The sequence below is a fragment of the Sus scrofa genome, unplaced genomic scaffold (genome assembly GCF_000003025.6).
Source record: "Sus scrofa isolate TJ Tabasco breed Duroc unplaced genomic scaffold, Sscrofa11.1 Contig1914, whole genome shotgun sequence".
NCBI classification, from domain to species: Eukaryota; Metazoa; Chordata; class Mammalia; order Artiodactyla; family Suidae; genus Sus; species Sus scrofa.
The window spans coordinates 411,394-428,156 of NW_018084979.1; the positions used below are offsets into that span (position 1 = coordinate 411,394).

At 59.3% G+C, this 16,763-nt stretch overlaps 1 long non-coding RNA gene across 1 annotated transcript in view; it reads left to right on the forward strand.

The window, feature by feature from the left end:
- The first annotated feature begins 667 nt into the window (after positions 1–667).
- The window catches only part of LOC106508637, a 32,305-nt gene continuing 16,209 nt past the window's right edge, over positions 668–16,763 (forward strand). The window contains exons 1-2 of the long non-coding RNA XR_002341071.1: positions 668–774; positions 14,639–14,734. This is a non-coding gene — a long non-coding RNA (uncharacterized LOC106508637). The remainder of the gene's footprint in view (positions 775–14,638; positions 14,735–16,763) is intronic.

Genomic DNA, 16,763 nt, shown 5'->3' on the forward strand with positions numbered 1-16,763 from the left:
CCGCTCGGGGCACCTTAATTAATGTCCACTGCGGCCTTGTAAGCCGTTTTTACCAATGGAAATTCCGCGGAGAAAGGAAGGGACGAGGGGTTCAAGGCCGCGCTGTTGTGAGGCGGCTGCTGAACCAGGAATTGCAGCCCCGCGGTTCCCAATGAGCCGGCGAAAGTCTGTCGAAGTGTTGGGTACCCCTATTGAGGACTGTGGGAGTTTGGGCGGCTTAATGGGATTGTGTTCGGTGTTTCAGGCTGTCCTTTAAAAGATTCCATGGCACCAGCGAAACTCCAATAAAAGGGCCTCTCTAATTGCTTTCTGACTTTCTATGAAACTTTCTAAGCCACACTGACATCCTCGACTATGACGACGCAATTCAATAGCGAGGAAGGCAGGACAAAGTGGGTGAGCTGCGGGAAAGCGGTTCTCAGCGGCGTGTGTGAGGTGGGGGGTAATTCGGGGGAGGGGACATGGGGGCGGGTGTTAAATCGGTGCCGGGGAAAGAAAAATATGAGTGTTCTCTTTTGTGTGAGACAAACCGCCGAGCGCGGGGAGGTCGGGGCCGGGGTCACGCGGCTCCGGGCTGCAGCTGCCGCCGTGGGGCGGGGGTCGCGGGCGGGCCCCCGGGAGTCGCGGCCGGCGGCGACATCAGCATGCCGGCGGCGCGGGCGGCCGCTGTCCTCGCACGACCCCGGCCCGTCCAGAGCGCGCCCCGCTCCGACCCTCGGGGCGCCCGCGCGCGCGCGCGGGGCCAGGGGAGCGCGGTCCGGGCGCCCGAGCAAGGTAAGCAGCGCGCGGGGGGTGTGGGGGAACCCTCGTCCCTCGACAGCGCGCCCCCCGCCGGCCCTGCGCCGCGCTGGGCCGGCGAGCCGACGGGAGGCCCGAGCCGGGGACCCCGGGGAGACCCGCCACCGCGGCGCCCGGCCTGGGCTTGGGCCTGGGAGGCCCGATGGAGCACAGGTGACCTGCCCGGGCCGCCCTCGGCGGGGGTCACCCTCCCTCCGAACCACGCCGTGGGCAGCGGCCTTACCAGGGTCCGGGCCGGGCGCTCGGCGTGGCGAAGCCGGCGGCGCGTCCTTGGGGCCCCTCCGCGAACCCCGCGCCGCCCCCTCGAGCGCTCGCTGGCTGTGCTGTGCGCAGGCGCGGGCCGCAGGGGGCCCCGGCCTCGCCGACGTGGGGGCGTGGGCTCGGGCCGGAGCCCGGGTCGCTGCCCTGCGCGCCCACCCGGTCACCCGAGGGCAGCGGCACTTGGGGTGGGGGTTGGAGGGGGCAAAGAGATGGCGGCGTCGGCGAGGCCCAGGCGCCGGCAATCAAAGGCTGGGGATGGCGGCCCGCCGCGTTGCCCCAGGCCAGGCCCGGGGCATGAAAGGATCTTTATCCTCGGGTGACACGGCCGGCGGTTTCCTCCTGCCTCCCCCTCCCGCGGCCTTAATTGGGGCCGGCTGCTAATGTGATTAAAGGCCAGTTAAATGTTTCTCGGGGCAGACGGTGGGAAGAGGCCGAGACCCCTGCCCCTCCCCGGGGTCACGCCAGGCCCTTGGTCAGGGGGTCGGTGGTGGTGCCAGCCCCAGGACGGCCTGGCCGTGGGCCCGTCGATTGTTTGCCCCCGGGAGGGGAGGCCGCGGGCGGGCGGGCAGGCTCCTGGGGCTTTATGTAAGCCGGTGGGCTTCGGGCCCGGCCGGATTTGGGGATTCTTTTCGCACAGTTTCCATTTTCTGGCCTTTGGACCAGCGCCCTAGGCCCTCGGGGCCCTCCCCCTCCGGTGCCCGGCGCCCGCGGGGCCCAGCCGCAGAGGCAGGCTTGGGGTTGCTGGGCGTCGGGGGTCTGGTGGGCTTGGAGCAGTGGGCTTGGGGTCTCCCCACTGAGGGCGGGGACTCGGAATGGTGTCACGGGGGTGGGGAGGGGTGGCCCGGGCAGGGCCCTCGACCCTCAGCGCCCCCGGGCCTCGGCCAAACGGCCAGGTTCCCACGTCGGCTGCGGCATGGGTGGTCTCGCCCTCCCCGGAGTGCTGGGCCTCCCCGGAGTGCTGGGCGTCCCCGGAGTGCCACCGGGGTCGCGGAGCCTGAGAGCGAGCGTCTGCCGTCTGCGTGTGCGGCCCGATGGCGCTCGCGGGCTCATGCCCTGAGCCCAAAGGGCCTGGGGCCCCCTCCCCTAGCCTGCCCGACCTGGCGGAGGCCGTGCACCCTGGGACAGCCCCGTGGCGCCCCGCGGCGCCCCGCGCGGGAAGGGCCGGGCCAGTGCCTGAGGTAGCGGATGCGAGCTCCGAGCCCCGGCCTCATTCATTCCTTGTTCGCGCCCCGCCTGTGGCCCTGTCTCCCTGCGGGTCGGCCCGTGCGCTCAGGGAGAGAAACTGCTCCGTGGTCCCCGAGGGCCAAGAGCACCGCCCAGCTGCGTCCGGGTGCTTCTGAAGGGGCAGAGCCGGAACCAGTGAGGATGGGGAGGCAGATAAGAGCCCAGTGGAAGCCAGGCGGAGGAATGAGCTCAGGATGTCCCATCAGGTGGCCCTGGCCGTGCGCTTCCGCAGCAGTGGCGGTTCCGGGGCGCACGGGGCTGGGCAGAGCAGGTGGGACGCGCGGCCCGACCCGCGCCGCAGGCCGCGCACCTCCCTCGGCCCTGCGGGTCTCAGTCCCGCCTCGGTTCGCGGCGGAAAGGGCGGAAACTCGCAGAGCCGCAGGCCGCGCGGTGCCCAGGCCCTGGGACCCGGGAGTGCGCCCAGGGGCGGCGGGCCGAGCCGGCCTCCGGGGCGAGGGCAAGGTCGTCGGCGCCCTGTCGCGCTGCCTCCGAGACCCGGATCGGCGCCGGGGCCGCCGCGGGGCCGTGCCGTGCGCGCCACTTGCCATTTTCAACACAACCCGGTTTTTCAAGCCAGTGTTGACTAAGCAAGCGTGCTTCCGCGGACATGTGACAGATCGGGTGTTTACTTCTTTTCAAATATTCTCTGAAATAGTCTGCAGAACTTTTTCACATCTAGCAAATGTCAGATTGAACAGATCAGAAGATAGGAAATGAAAAGAATGACATTTTCATTTAAGTGGCGTGAAAGCGGGCGGTATTTTTTCATAATATTTTTGTCAGAATGTATGGTGGATCTAAAATTGTGTTACGTTCAAAAGCTGTAATTATTTGATATTTAAAATACACATTTTTGTATATTTTTCTACCAAAAAAAGTAAAAAAGAAAACAAAAGCCAAACCCAAGAAAAGCCTGGAGACAAAATGGGTGGGGAGGAACCAAAGCCTTTCTCCCTCAAATTCTATTTTTTTTTTCTTTTCTTCCATAAGAGCCTGAAGGGAAATACAGAGAAAATAAAAGAATTTCATATTAAACTAACACGTAGATGTAATTAATTTCGTTCCAGATGGGTCTGAGGGACTTGGCTGTTTCAGAATCCTCAGAAAATGCTAGATCCAAGGTGATTTTCCTCCCATCAGGTACTCAGACAACTGTAAGGAGAAGTAAACAGCTCTAGCCTCCTGATTTTTTTTTTTTGATCTGCTTATTGAACACGGATAAAATTAGAATCATTCTCCACTTCAGATAAAAGCCACACAGGCAAAATCACCCATTTTTTTTTTTTAACTGAAAGGATATGTTTTTGTTTTGTACAAAACAGCAGTATTTAACTAATAACAAACTGAGCGACCTTGGGTTTATTTGAACTACAGCTGCCCTTACGTCAGTGACCTCAAGGCTGTTAAAAAAAAAAAAAAAATCAATTTTTCAACTAATCTTCCATTTGCTCTGAAATGGCTTTACCGGTGATGTTGTTTCCGTCAGCGAGTGGCACAGAATAAGGAAACCAATCTGTGTGTTCCTGGTAAATAATTTTCTGTTTCAGAAAATCAAAATTAAAAAATCAAAATGTTGCTTTTTAGGAATGATCTTTGAGAGGGGAAATATGTTTTTGTGGGCTCTTGGAAACTCAGAAGAGTTGGGGACAGGTAGTTTCCGCTAGTGTGAGGGGAGACAAGGGGAGACGCTGCCCCTGCACTGGGGGGGGCAGCTGGGATGCCCACGTCTGGTGTTTATTTACATCCATGCACCCGGCTGGGACCCCTCATGTGTGTGGGGGCGTGAGGAAAGGAGGGCCGGGGGCGGGGAGGGGAGTGTGATGGGTGTCCAGACAGGACCCACACCCGGCCCGGCAGGCTGGGCACCTCGCATCCTGGGCACCTCGCAGCCTGCTGCCCCCAAGCCCGTGCTTTGGTCCCATCTGGAGGTGCCTTCTCCATTTTATGGGGTTTTCTCTGCTTTAAAAACTCCCCAGTGGCCCACGCAGCCTTGTTGGGGGTCCCCAGGTCATTTTCACCAAAAAAAAAAAAAAAGGAACCAAAGTGTGGACCAAAACTTGGGATCCGAGGAATCGGTAGGGAGCGGTCCAGTCTGGAGAGCAAAGCCACCGTGCTATGTCTTTGTTCACATCCTGCGCAGCCAGGCGACAGTGCATCCTGATTAGGGACACGGGCGCATTTATGCGTTTGTGAGTATTTGGGATTTTTGTGAGTGTGTGTGTGTGCATGTGTCTGTTTTAGTTTTGTTCTGTTTTTCTGGGAAAACAAAAGTCCCTTCTGTGGCACCTGAGCCAGCCAGCGTAGGAAACGGGAAAACCAGCTGGGGCAGGAGGAGAACGTGGCCTCACGTGGGAAAGTCAGTTTGCTTTGTGCTTTTCATTACGACTGGAGGTTGTGAGGTGCCTGGAGTGGCCCACACGGTAGGCCTGGTCCCAGGAAGAGAAGGAACCCTTCACGGCTGCAAGGAGGCCTTGAAGAGTCTCCCCAGCCTCCCTCACAGAGGTCGGCCCCAGCCCCCCGCCAAGGATCAAAACAGCCGGCTCCTGTGGGCTGAACATCAGAACGTTCGAGAATCTTGAGAAAACTAGACAGCTGGCCTTGGAGACCTTAAAACTAGATGGCGAGACTAAACCAAAGGAGCGAAGGTGTCTGGAAATGCCCAACGGCAGGGAGAGGGCTCCACCTGGAAGCGCTGGCCCTGAGGGTTTGGCCACATCCGGGTCTCTTGACACAAGCCTGGCCCTTCTCTGGGTGGAACAGCACCATTTGCAGAAAGTCGAGTCCGCAGGCCTCCCCACATTCCAGCCAGGGTCAGTCTCCTGATTGGAAATTCAACCTGATCACCCCATAGCCTCCCTGGCAGGTGCCCGCAGCTGGTGGGAAAAGAGCTCGCCCTCACCCCCCAAAGGCTTCCCAGCCCAGCCTGGTGTTTCTTGGCCCCTGCCCTGCCATCACCCTTTCCTCCCCAAGACACCCCGCTCTGTCGCCCACATGGGCCCCAGGGCAGGAGTGCCCGCACTCAGCCTATTCCCCAAGTTCGGCTGGGGTTCAGGTTTGGGGACTTGGGGGCACCCCTGGCCCACAGGTGAACTCTCTGTGGGTCCCAAGGAGAGAGTAGCCTTGCCCAAAGCCCGGGCCCTGGGACTCCCCAGGGCCCTGCCCCCCGTGCTACAGTCCAGCATCCACACCCCAAGTGTTCGGACCCCACACGGTGGAGCGGCCACCTTGCCGAGCCAGCTGCCGGCAGGGGCCCCTTACGGGAACCCTCCAGCACGTCCTGGCTCCTGTCCTGTGCCCAGCACTGGCGTTCTTGTTCCGAGAACAAAGGCCCGGAGGCCCCTGCCGAACAGAGAAAGGCTGAAAGCTGCGGCTTTCAAAGCTTGCTGACCGGGGCCATGGTGAGAAATACACGGCCCGCCCCATGGCAGTGCACACACTAACGGCCTCATATAAAATCAGCAATGAGCTATTTGTCCACGTATCAATGAAACTTTGCCACAAAAGACTCTTCTCTCGCTGTGCATCCTGAAGTCCGACATTTGTTATCTTATTATTTCTTTTCTGCCCAGCAACGGCTGCCACCTGCTCAGGGGATTCTAGGCCCCCCGTGGGTAGCAGCTTGGAGTTTGCAGAGCATGGTTTTCAGAGCCGAGGGGGGCGGGGTGGAGGGGCTCAAGACTCGACCCTGGGGGGCCTCACAGTCCCCACCTGCTCCTGCAGCTTTCCCTGATTCGGGCCTTGCAGTCAGACCATCCCACTGGGCTCCTGGCTATCGCTTCCCAGCGCCATGGCACTGGGAAAGCCACCTCCCTTCACCAAGCTTCCTCGTAAAATGGGGGTGACCGCAACCCCCCCCCGCCCCCAGCCATGATCCGAATCAAATGAGATCATGCTTGAATAAGGGCTTGGCTTAGAGCAACCGAGCACCTGTTCCCCTTCAGTACCTGGGCCTCCTGGCCACACCTCTGCCCTGCCGCCTGCCCCCAGACTGGCCCCCCAGGAAGCTCCTTCCCCCACAGCCAGCTCAGCTCTAGGCTTCCCTTCCAGCCAGCTCCTCAGTTCCCACTGCAGATTTATGGGCCATGGATCTGTGGGGGCCAGCACAGCACCCCCAGAGCCTGGCTTATGTTATTCTGCCCCCGTGGAACGCCAAGGCCTGGGGGCTCAACTGCACATGCCAGCAGCCCTGGACAATTGACTGTTTGCTGGGGCTTCGGTGCCAGCCCTGACGACAGCTCGGTGGACGTGGGTGCGACCAGAGAGGGCAATCACAGGTGCGTGGGTCACACAGCACCAGAGCTGGGGCCAGGCCGGCTCTCCTGGCCTTGGAAGACCGTGACACTCTGCCTGATGAGCAGCCCCCCAGGTCCAAGGCCAGTGTCTTCCCTCTGGGGAAGGGATGCTGAGCTCCTGTCTTCCCGGGGTGCAGGGGGCAGCGGGCAGCGGGGGGAGAGCTATTCCTTGGCTCCAGGCCCTGGGAGGACTGAGTTCATCTTCTTTGACTGCTTCTGAGTGGCCTGCTCAGGAGCAGGACCAGGGCCTTCTTGCAGAATCTGATTTTCGGTCCCTGGGAGTCTGCAGTGGCCTTGAGATGGGAGGGCACTGTGCAGGGAAGCTCTGTGCCCTCCAGACCCGGGTGGACACCGTTGTAGGACCCGCCCACTCTAGATGCCAGGCCCTGCCCACGGAGCCGAGTCTCTGGTGGAAGATGGACGGGAGGTACAGAGGATGCCCCAGGGATGGGCCCTGTCTGGGTCAGGTGGCCAGGGACGGTGATGCTGAAGAGGAAGTTGCCCCTGAGGCTCTGCAGGAAAGTTCTTGCACCTGTACTTGCAAAGGGGACCCATCCAGGACCTGGCCCAGCACTAGAGGTGCGGGAAGTGACAAGCGACAGGAAAAGAAACAGAAAGAAACGCTGGGGGCTTCTGGCCCCTGCAGCTCTGAATATTCTGACTCCTCGCCCCTGGAGCTCAAGGTCTCTCAGGGGCCTCCCAGGGAACCACCCAGCCATGGTCCTGCTGTGCAGCCAGCCCCATCTAGGTGGCTTTCGTGACTGTCCTTCTGACCTGATACCCCCTTTTCCTTGGTTTTGTTGATCTGACAGCTTTTTTTCGCTTTGGGGTTGCTCTTGGATGATGCAGCTATTGCAAGCTGCCCATCAGCAGATGACTGGCTTAAGAAGGCATTGGGTGGGAGGAGTTCCTATCATGGCTCAGCAGTAACGAACCCGACGTGTATCCATGAGGACGCAGGTTCAATCCCTGGCCCTGCTCAGTGGGTTAAAGATCTGGCATTGCTTCTAGCTGCAGTATAGGTCACAGACACAGCTCAGATCTGGTATTGCTGTGGCTGCTGTCTATAGGCCAGCAGCTACAGCTCCGATTCTACCCATAGCCTGGGAACTTCCATATGCTATGGGTGCAGCCCTAAAAAGACCCCCCCAAAAAAGAAGAAGAAGATATGGGGGATACAGATGATGGACTATTACTCAGCCATAAAAGAGAATATAATATTGCCGTATGCAGAGGCATAGATGGACCTAGATAGTAAGTAAGTCAGATGGATAAAGACAACTGTTATGTGATATTGCTTATATGTGGAACCTTAATACAAATGAATCTATATACAAGACAGAAACAGACTCACAGACAAGAAAACAAGCTTACCAAAGGGGAAAGGGGGAATAAATTAGGGGTATGGGATTCACACAGTACTACACAGAAAACATGTGAGCAACGCAGGTTTACTGTATGGCACGGAGAACTATATTCAGTATCTTGTAATAACCTATCCAGGAAAATAATCTGGAAAAAAAAAGTCACTTTGCTGTACACCTGAAACTAATAGAATATTGGAAATCAACTATCCCTGAAAAAATAAAAGACACCCTGTCAGTTCTGAAGGTCAGGGGTTTACACCTAAGAGGTAAAGCGGGACCACACTCCCTGCAGACGCCCAGAGGAGCATCCTTTCTGGCCCCTCCAGCTTCTGGGGGCCCCCTGGCATCCTAGGATTGTGGCTGAGTCGCTCCAATCTCTCCCTCTGTTGTCACCAGCCATCCTTTCCCTGTGTCTCTGTGTCCCTCCTCTACTAATTGTAAGGACACTCGTCCTTGGGTATGGGGCCCACCCCTACGCCAGTGTGACTCATCTTAAGCTAGTTGCATTTGCAAAGCCCTCATTTCCAAGTGAGGTCACCTCTGAGGTTCTGGGTGGCTGTGAATTTGAAGGGAAGTGGCTCAACCCAGTACAACCCCCACCCCCGTCCCAAGTTCTCTAAAGAGAGAAGGCTCTTGGACTCCTTGGGTGGCTGTGGTCTGTGAAGACAAAATTTGCTTCCAGACTGGGGGTTGCCCCCGACGCCGCTGGGAATTTCCTGACCAGCCGGGCCAGGGGCGTTCCTGTGGCTTCTGTTGTATCAGGTCATGGGTAGCGATGGGTGTAGGAACCTGCCAGCATCCACGGGGACGCGGAGGCCCTGCAGAGGAAGCCGTGGGCAGGAGGGTGGGGAGGAGCCCAGATGAGCCGCAGGGGAGGGCGGCTGCCAGCCTGGCGTCCTGTCCTTGCCATGTGTGGCCTTTCCTGGCTCTCCCTCCAACGCCCTCGTTTTCCTGCGTGTGGTAGTCACCTCTAGTTCTGCTGGCCCAGGATCCCAGGGTTGACCTTTGCTGCTGTGGTTCTGAGAGTTTGGATGGAGCTGAATCAACAGATTTCCACCTGGACATGTGACCTGGTCCTGGTCCAGCCCCTTGTCCCAACCCTCTGGACGCTGTGGATGACCACTCAGGAGTGGACACTAGGGCGGCGCTGGACCACAGCAGAATAAAGTCAGGAGCTGAGTGGGACCCGAGATTGTTGACCGGTGAATGACCTGAAGACATGACAGCCACCCTGCCCCTTGTGGGGGCACCTGCTGCACAGGGAAGCCGACCTGGGGAAGGGCTGAGCTCAGACACACAGACGTGGGGATGTCCTTTAAGCCACTGGGTCCAGCTGAACCTGGAACTTCTGGATGAGAAGAACCAGGAAATCCTCCTTTGAGTCCGTTGGAGCAGCATCTCTGGGCTGGCTGGCCAAGCCCGAACCCCCTGCCAGCCCCATTTGGGGGCCACAGCCCGGCCACCCGCAGGACAGAAAGGGTTTCACGGAAAGTGTGTTGGGGCTGGAAACCGAGTCTGCACACAAAGCCCTGTCCGCACTCTGGTGGGACATCTCGGCGAGAGTCATGGCCGTGCCCCAGGGCGGAAAAGCCAGACCGGGTCCCAAATTTGATCAAGAAGCGACGTGCCCCAGAGCTCTGCACAGAGGCCAAGACCAGGTCTGTGTCCCGCACCCTGGGCCCCCAGGCCCGCCCCTCCATCCCCCTGCGGGTGGGCTGGGCCACGTGTATCTCCTGGCTCGCTCGCCGGCCACGAAGGCCCCTCGGCCCCTGCACCCAAGCCCTCCTTATCAGGCGGTGGTTAGGAGGCCAGGCTCAGAGACATAAGGACTGGGGTTCAGGGACCCCCGTAAAGACGAAGTAGACAGACATGCAGCTGCTGGGGACAGGGCAGGATTGCTGCCCAGCCTCTGGGGGTGAGGGCCCTGCCTGGGTAGAGGTGCACGGGCCTCGAGCCAGGCCTCAGGGCTGCCGGCAGGGCTTTGCTGCCTTCACAGCCCCCCTTCAGCCTGCCGTCCTGCCCATCAAGTGACGCCTTCGTACTGTGAGGCACCTCCGTTCCCGACTTTCCAAGTCTCTAAAAGTAAAGATCCCCCATCAGCAGGAGGCCTGTGGCTGGAGCCCAGTTTCCTGACGTGCCCATCCAGAGACTGGCCTGAAAGAGGGCGAGCTGGTCTCCATGGAGACAGGACCAGCATCCAGAGGTCCCCTCTGACTTGACCATGATGGAGGTCCATCCTTCATCTGCCACCGTCTTAAAAGCCTGAGGTCATCTCAGCCACTCCGGCCGTCCTGCAGATGGGAAAACTGAGGCCTGGGGGAGGGGGAGCTTCGGGTGAGATGGCAGAGCGAGTCGGGGGCAGAGCTGGGTGCCTGCCGCACTAAGGCTCTGCCGTCGCCCCTGGAAACCTGGCCTTCGTTGGAGCCTGGAGTAGCCTTTCTGCGGCAGGCTGCCGGGATACCTGTGGTCACCAATGGCAACGTCACCTCTCGACAGCCGTGAGAGCCGCAGAGCAGCGGCCTCGAGCTCAAGTGCATGCTGCATTCAGAGACGGGACGAGCCGAGCGAGGCAGCCAGGTGGTCTTTGAATTCTATCCTGGACTAAATGTAGCTCCCGGCATGTTTGATCTTGGTTATCAAGCAACTGGGGTGCAGACATAATTGGTCTCATCTTTGCCAGCTTTAGTTCAGAGTGGCAGGGCAGCCCCGGGGGCCTGGCCTGGTCCCCGCATGGACACCGGGTGACTCCCAGAGCAAGGGAGCCCCTTCCTCCGGCCCCCCTTGGCCCGCTTTGCACTGGAAATTGTTAGGATTCTCCTACGTCCCACTTTTGGGAAATCGGGGCAAACAGCTGATTTCCATAAGCCAACGCCAAGCCCCCCACCCCCCCAAGACGGGGGTTGGGGGGCACTGCCTGGAGTCCTGGTTTTTCCTTCCGTTCTCTTCCTAGAGACTCTATTCTCTCTTTTGGGGGGGCGGTGAGTTTTTTAAATGACCTGTTTTTGGTCTTTAGTATAGAAAAACACAATAAAGGAATTCAAGGCTTGTTTCCTCTGCTCAGTATATACCCTTGGCATTTTCTCAACGTCACACGCTCAGCTGGGAAGGAAGCGCAGAGACACAAAGGCAACCAAGGAAGAGTGAAATCTAACCCCCACACCCCCGCGGCCCACACACCCTCTCCCAGCAGATCGCGCGTCACCCTCATCAGCGGCAGAACGGTTGGGGGCTCAGCTCACGTCCCCCCTCCCTCCCCACTTGCCTGGGCCTCAGTTTCTTTATCTGCAAAGCGGTAGGATGTCACCCACCTTCTGGGGCCTCCTAAGGACGCAGCGAGTTAACAACGTGCAGGAAGCTGGTTGCTCAGTAACCGGGGTCCACCTGCCTGCTGCCAGTGTACACCTCCGTCTGTGTCTTTATTGTTTTCAACTCAAAAATGGGTCCCCCTTCGCCAGCTCGCTTTTTTCACCTGGCTTGTTTTAGAGATCCATCCACCCAGCACATGCAGACAGAGGCACCTCCCTCTCTCTCGGGCACCTTGAGGGGCCTGTAGCCCATCCCGTGCCCCTACCAACACCAGGACGCCGGGAAGTTAGTGCCGAGACACGTCCATTCTGGCCCAAACTGCGCGTGCACTCTCACCTTGGCTGGGTGTACATTTCCACCACCGGGCTGAGCATCCCAACCCCGCCCACCCCCATGTGCCCCCGGCGTCCCCACGGCTGGTAGTTTGCAGTCTCGCCCCAGGTACCAGACCCGCGAGGCAGCGCAGGGTGGGCGAAGATCACGTGAGATGAGGGTGGGCTCCAGGGCTGTGGGTGCCCTCAGGGACCCTGGCAGGATGGGCTGGAGGAAGGACAGTGCCTATTGGACTTGCCCTGCTCTGTCTCCCGAGACTCAGGAGGAGGTGCCTGCCTTTGGGCCTGGCAGTCAGCCGGGACCCTCTCAACCAACTTTCCCTAGGCCTTTCCTGAGGAACCCTGTGTCCCCGGGGGGGCCGGCTGGGACCCTACCCTGCAGCCCTTCGGGAACAGCCACAGAGACAGCGCTAGGGGAGGGTGTCCCCCAGTTCAGCTCCGAACTCAGAGAGCCGGCGACTTGTGGAAACAGCCAGATGCTACTCGGAGCCAAGCCCAGCAGGGCCACTGCCGGGGCCAACCCAAGGTCACCCACGCGTGTGGCCACAAAACAGGCAGCACCTCTACCCTTGGACCAGTACTTGTTTAGAGAAAGTTCTAGAGGAGAGACTGCAAACCTGTTTCCAGTGACGGGGGCACGGCGGGAGGAGGCTGCCTCCAAGGGGGCAAGGCGACATCGGGAGACACTGAAATGCTGGCAGGCTGGTCACCGTGTCCTCAGCATGAGCGGGATTATCTGCTGAATGCCACCAAGCTCAGCCCTCGTCTGTGGCGGCAAGACTTGCAGTCTCCGCCCTGCCTGGCCTCCGGTAGCCCCTGCTCCCTCCTGCGGCCCAGGGCCACCTTCTGTCTCCTGTCCATGCCCCCGTCCCGGCACCCCTATTATGAGCTTCTAGAGGTCAGAGGTCACTTCTTCCCACGTCTGTATCTCGACAGCTCAAAGCAGGATGTGCATCTCATAGGTCAGGGATGGAGAGAGATGAGATTCCCCTTGGAGGAGGGGACCCGCAGACCTGGCACTGGGTCCCGGGCTGGCCACAGGGACGGGGACCCTTGCACCTCAGTTTCCCGGTCTGTGAAAGGGGTTGGAGTGACAGGTATCAGAGGTCCCTTCTAATGCCATGATTTGTGGATTCACCCATGGCAGGAACTGGAAGGTGGAAGAGGCAGGGACAGGGGAGCAAGAAAGCCCTCAGCTCCATGGTCCCAAGGCCACAGTGGGAGGGCCGCCTCCCCTACCCCCATGCCAGGTGCTCGCCAGCCCCCAGGACCGTCCCCCAGCTCCAGGGTGTCCCAGGAAAGGAGGTGGACAGGAGGGCATGAGAGGACATGCGTGCCTGCCCCTCCAGTCCAGCAAAGCTAGAAACTGTCAAAAAGTAAAAATTCCATTTGTAAACAAGATCGAATTATTTGATTGTGAAACCCGGGTCCATGGAATTTAAAATAATTTAATATGAAACAATATCATTTGAAATGCTGGCCAGCCAAGGACCTGGGGGCGGGGGGCGGGGGCGCTCGAGCCTCCTGTGGCCGGACACGTGGAAGCCAGCCTCGGGGAATAATAATAACAAGTCATCATTCAACAAGATGAGAGTCAGCTACGTGGCCACCCCGGGCCAGGCCCAGGGCAGCCAGCCCGTGGCTCCTGGCCTCCTGGGGTCCACAGTCTCTGTAGGCAAGAGAGATGCGCACAGGGCAAAAGCCCTGCCCGGGGTGGGCAGGCGGCGAGGGGGCATCGCACCCACACCAAAGGGAGCTGCAGGACCGTGGTGAGAAAGCGGGACACCCCCTCGGAGGAGGGCGCAGAACAGGGATCTCAGGATAGACACGGGATGGTTTCCAAGCCCGGCTTTAGCTTGAACTGCCCACGTGACCTTGGGCAGGTAAGTCACTCCCAGGCCTCAGTGGTGTCGTCGCCAGGCAGAAGGAATTAATCCCGTCTCCCTGCCCCGGCTGCAGCGAGGGTCACGAATCCCTCTCCCGCGCAGCCCCCACCCCACCCCCCGCAAACTGACATTGTGGTGGGCGGAGGGGCTGCGGGTGGAGCAGTGACGCAGCCGGCGATGCCCGTGGGGGTGAGGGCTGGGCAGTGGGCTCTGAGCTCAGCGGCTCTGGATCCTGCCCAGGCTTTTGGGAAGGACAGTGGAAGCCGGGCCCAGCAGATCCTGCTACGGCAGCACTCTCCTTCTCGGATCCTGCCTCAGCGTAAACACAATTGGGAATATTTCAGGACCTTAAGAGCAAGAAAAACAAACCCAGGGAACCCAGACAAAGAGTGTGCAAATGCTAACTTTCATGTCGCATCCAGAAACCACATGTTCATCAAGCCACCTGCGGGCTTGTAGCTCAGTGGGAGTGCGGGCTTGTTGTGTTTAGAAAACCAAGCGAGCTGTACAGCTGCAGGGGACGCCCGGGCGCCACCTCCCTCCATCCTCCCAAACTCGGCTCCAGCCGCGGAGCAGCCCTGGAGGCTGCCTGAGGATCTGGGGGCCCTGGCGCCCTGGGTTTGAAATCACCTGGGAGGCAGCGGGACAGCAGTGGGCCTTCTTGTCACCACAGCGGCGGTGATCTCTCCTAACCTCTCTGTGCACAACGGGGTCTGGAAAGTGCCCAAGGCCACCTGGCCAGGGAGCAGCTTACCTAGAACTCAAACTATCCCCCTGCCCCGACTCCTGAGTCTCCCTCTCTCCCCACCATCCCCAACCAAGTTCTGGCTGCCGAAGACAGCCAGAACTTGGCCGGGCCTGGAGGGCGGAGGACAGGAGACCAGCGCAGGAACCAGCTACCTGTGGCCTCACAGAGGCTTCCAATCCCTCCTACCCTTTGAGGCGGCGATGCTGAGAAGCGTTGCTTTTATTCCTCCCCAGCCTCTGCCAGATTACATGGTCAAGGCCAGCACTTGGGCGATATTTCCTTGGTTTCGCAATTCACGCGGTGACTAACACATGCTACATTTTGAAAACCTCTCTTGGTAAAAATGTAAGCTGAATTGTAAATACAAAAAAGTCTCAGTGTTAATGGGGTGCGTGATTTCTCAGTGGCTGTTTTGTAATCCCAGGATGCGGAAAGGATGTGGAATTCCATAAAAATGGACAGTGAGCACCTGGCCAGATTGGCCCTTTGACGCCGCCACCTCCGGTCTGCCCATCGTTGTGTAAGTTACCAAACCCCTCGTGTTCCCTGCCGTGGGGGGTGCCCGGAGCGGGGGTGCGGAAGTTCACCAGGGGTGATGGTTTCCCTCGGGAGATCATGAGCACACATGTCCCCCCTCCCCCGCGCCCCACTCTGCCAGGTGCTGGCCACCCCTCACCTTCAGTGCCTGTAGGTATCGGCTGCAGTGACAAAGCTGGGGCTTAGAGATGTTCAGATTTTCTCAAGCATGTACCCCGATAAGGGCCAGAGCAGGAGTCGACCCCAGGCCTCGAGTCTCTCTCCAGCGTGGCATGCCCGTGAGTGTACCCGTCATGCCACGGGCCCTGCTGCTGGGCACCCATGTCCCAGGTCATCCACTCAGCACCAGCCAGGCTGATGGCACCAAGGTGGTACCCACCTGGGACAGCCGAGGCAGAGCCTGGGCCATCAGGGTCTCTGGGCATCTGGAGTAAGAAATGAAAGAGTAGGCGTGCCCGCTGTGGCACAATGGGTCTGCGATGTCTTGGGAGCAATGGGACGCATGTTCGATCCTCAGCCACCACAGTGGGCTGGGGATCCCGTGCGGCCATGGCTGCAGCTTAGGCCAAAACCACCACTCGGATCCGATGCCTGGCCCGGGACTCCATGTGCTACAGGGCAGCCACAAAAAGAAAAAGGAAAAGGAAAAGAGAAGAAACGGAGAGAGAAAGAAACAAAATGAACGAGTGAAAGAGCACAGCAGTTGGCAGCAGGGTGCCCTGATGTCACGGGCACACCACGTATCACGTGCCCCAGGGGCACTTTGGAGCAGGCGAGAGAAGGTGACTCGGAGAGGGAGGAGGCGGAGAGCCCAGGGAGGAGGAGAGAGCGTCCACCGTGAGAGGGGCCCGTGAGGACAGGCTGGACCTCTGCTGGCCCCGGCCCAGCACCAGGTGTCCAGAGTCCGTCCCAGCCGCGCCCACACCTCCATCACACCCCTTCTTTGTTGCTCCGTGGATGACACTGATCAGTCTGCAGCGACCCTGTTTCCTTTCCCGTTTGGCGTCCGTCGCCACACTGGACTGTAGACTCTGTGCCTTAAGTGGCCACCAGTCTGGCTTCCCCCTCCCCCGCTACTCCCCCCGACTCCATATCAGCAGAGCCCGGCTCAGCATCTGGACGCAGCAGCTGGGTAACTATTTGTTGAATTCATGCACCTCTGGAAAGACAAGGAGCCAGCCTGCTCTGTGCCGCCACTGTGGGTAATTCAAGTGGGTCCTACAAGCACAGAAGCCGGAGCAGATGCAGGGGTTCCTCTGCATCCCCGACGGCCTCCTCCCGGCGATGCCAACGTGGGGCGGGGCCACTCTGCAGAGCCCTCACCTGGGCGGGCAGGAGCCTGGAAGTGGCCGTGCAGATCGGGACATGTTTATGATACAGTCAACTCCGGGACGAATATTGATTTTTCTTCAAAGTCCAGGGCCTATCTCTCTGGGCTGCTCTTGGCTCCCCGCCTGTCCCCGACACCGGAGGCTGACTGTCCGGCTCAGATTCCGGCCACCAAGGCACAAGCCTCCTGGGCACTGCGGGTCCTCCCGGCCAGGGCATCCTCGCCAACATTCTGGTCACATGGATCTTGCAACCCCGTGGCCGTGGCCGTCCAAAGATGTGGCCGTCCATAGATAAAACATTGAGAGAGTGACTTCTCAAGAAATTCATGGCCACGGATGAAGGGGTAGTAACTCTGTTCGGGAAGCATCATACCTGCTTTTTGTGATACCGAAGTGGTTAAGATGCGGTCTAGGCTCTCCAGACACACGCACATGCGGGGAGTAGATAGGGGTGCGGGGAGACCCAGAATTCTCTCCATGCGGGGTGATAAGCACAAAGGCGAAAGTATGTCCAGGACTGGCAAAGGGGGACCAACTCTACATAGGGATCAGCATGGGCTCCCCAAGGAAAGGAAATTTCCTTTCTCTCCCGCAATTGTAACCCCGTTATGTGAGGGCCAACCGGGACCTTAACGAAATGAGTCGGCTTTCAGTAACAACCGGTTTGTCTGGGTCACACAG